The following is a 2,766-nucleotide window of genomic DNA, read 5'->3' as shown; positions in this document are numbered from 1 at the left end:
CGCGTTCTTGAGGTCGCTTGGCATGACAGCGCCCAAGGTGGTGAAGGAGTTCCTGCTACACCGCGTTGCTCCTCTCCAACGCCACTCCCGCCGGATGTGGGCCTTCAGCAGGTGTGATGATCGTATGAGGCTCCAGGAAGAGGACCTAACGCCTGAAGTGCTGAGGCCAGTGCTCTTGATCCTGACTGGGGACCCCAACCCTGGCAGCATCCAGCAGGGAGGGGCCTTGCTGTACCTCTGCCAGAACAGGGGCGATTTTGTGAATCAGATGCCTATCTTTGATGAGTGGGGGCCGTGCCCCGCCGGCCTCCAGGGGCCTCGCGAGAACCCAGTGGTGGTGACTGCCCTTCTAGTCGGCCAAGGCGACTCTTCCTCAAGTGGCGGAGCAGGGAGGCATGAGGCGCCAGAGGCCGAGGGGGCTCCCGGCGGGGTGACAGCGCCGGGCGATGCTCATGAGGGAGCAGCTCTTGGGGCCCGTGCCGCTGAGGCTGAGGGTGGCAAGCAGCTGCCCTCAGCGCCTACGACTGAGGCCCCTGAGGCTCCAGCCACTTCTCTTGGCGAAGCGATTGGCAGCGCGCATCAGGCAGGCGCCCCTGACACGGATCGCCTTGACGCTCCGTATTCGTCGCAGGTTGATCCCTGCGCTCAACTCTTGGGCCTCTTCCGCGTGGACTTTGAGGCCCTCCGGAAGAGAAGGGAGGCCCTGGGCGACGATTACCCTTGTAGCCTGCTGAAGTGTAGGAAGTACTTCGCCACAGATGATTAAGCCTTCTCCTTTCCCAGCTCCCGATCCTTCTGTTGCTTTTACTGATCCTTGCTCCACAGGCCCCTTCCAGCCGAGCTCGCGGAGATGGATGAGGTGCTGTCTCCCTTGGCTTCGCCCCCTCCATCGTCCTCAAGCGCTCCGAGCAGCAGAGCCCTTGCGGTGAGGGCGATCAGAGAGGCGAACCTTCCCGAGGCGCATTGTGGCCCTGCGCACCTCGCGATCCTCCTTCGCGGGCCTTCTCGTGGCGTAGCCAGCCTGCCGTGGGCTTCTCGCCTGGTCGTGGACTGCGACTGGCTGAGGCGCTCCCTGCGCTCTTCAGCTGGGGACGGGCTGGCTCCAGGCCGGGCTTCTGGCGTGGCGTGCCCGGCCGTCGCGAGGGTGCCAGCCCCCAGCCCCCTGCCCGGAGGGGGAGTGCTGATTCGTGGCCCCCGGCGCTTGCTCGGGGAAGATGATGGTGTGGAAGACGTGCTCGAGCGCGCCCGGGAGCGTCGTGCTCTTCGCCAAGGATTCCTTCGAAGGGCGGCTGACGCGGTGAGCCTGCTTGGTGAGGAGCTTGCTGATGAAGACGCGCGCCTTGAGGCCGAGGGCCTGCGCCTGGCTACAGAGAGGCGCGAGCTGGAGGGCGCCATCGCCCTTGCGCGCCGTCAGCGCGACCTTGATGACGCAGAGGTCAAGGCGTCGCTGGTGGCCTCTCGGGAGGCCCGATCTTGGGCCGCTGAGGAGGCCTGGGAAGCTGACCGGCGGCGAGAGGCGGCGGAGGAGCGGGCTCGGGAGCTCCTGGCCTGGTGCCACTCACTGAGGAGCAAGTGGAGCTGCGCGAGGCAGCCCTCGCGTCGATGAAGGTGGCCTCTGGCGACCCAGCAGAGCTCCTGAAGCGTGAGGAGGCGCTGACGCTGGAAGCCGCTGAACATACCCGCGAGTACGAGCGTCTGGAGACGAGGGAGCGCTTGGTGACGCAGGCGGAGGATGATGTCGCTGCACGGGAAGCCTGTGTCCTGGAGGAGGTCGGACGTCGGGTGGCGATGGCGTGCTTGAACTTCGAGCACGAGTTCGAGGAGAGGCTGGAGTTGATCCGGGCCGAGGCTGAAGGTAGGACTGCTGCCTTGAGGGCCAAGCTGGAGGAAGCGACGCGGCGGGCCGATGCTCTTCGGGCCGCCCTTGAGGTAGCGCAAGGGGAGTCAACCACCTCCCAGGCCGAGGTGCTCCTTCTTCGCCAGCGGGTGGAGGAGGCTGAGGTCGTCGCGCGCCAGAATGCGGACGAGATACGTCAGTGGCGGATCCTGGAGCATGAGCATGGCCCCATGCTCACCACGCTCCGGGAGAGAGCCAACACAGCCTTGGGCAACATCTGCGAGGCGGTTGTTGGCGAGCCGCACGCAGTCAACTACGCCGGCAACCTTCAGTTCTTCACCGACGTGGTGACGCGGCTGGAGGCGCGGTCGGTCAAGGCCGACAGGTTGGTGGAGGAGAGGAGTCGCGCCCTGCTCGGGCGCGCCCTGCTCGGGCGCGCCTTTTCTCGCGTCTTCAGCCATCTCCGGAACATGGATCCCCACTTTGATTTCGACGCCGCCATCGCCCCAGTCCCCCAGGCCGTCCGAGACGACCTGGCGCACTGGGTGGAAGACAATGTGGATGCTCTTGTCAGGGCCTTCGCTTCAGACAACGACGGCGTGATTGTGGCTGCTGACGAAGGCGGTGTGGTGAACGGCCCTGACGCCGCTGGCGGCAATGCAGACAGCGATCGCGAGTTCAGCGACGCTAGCAACGGTTTGGGTGCTGCTCCTGAGGACGCATTGGGGGATTTATCCGACTGATCGTGCATCATTCCTGTTTCCTTACCCTGCATGAATAGAACTCAGGTTTTGGCCTGATGGCTGTGAGAGCATTTTGGAGGGGGAGCCCCTCATGTAAAACTTGTGTTCTTCATACTAGTAGACGTTACATTGCCCATGCGCCCGCGCCAAGTGGTTGGCTTAAGCGACGCGCTGGTCGGCTAGTTT

The sequence above is a fragment of the Triticum urartu genome, chromosome 3, assembly GCF_003073215.2.
Source record: "Triticum urartu cultivar G1812 chromosome 3, Tu2.1, whole genome shotgun sequence".
NCBI classification, from domain to species: Eukaryota; Viridiplantae; Streptophyta; class Magnoliopsida; order Poales; family Poaceae; genus Triticum; species Triticum urartu.
The sequence above is the reverse complement of the archived record's forward strand: the minus strand, read 5'-3'. Positions refer to the sequence as shown.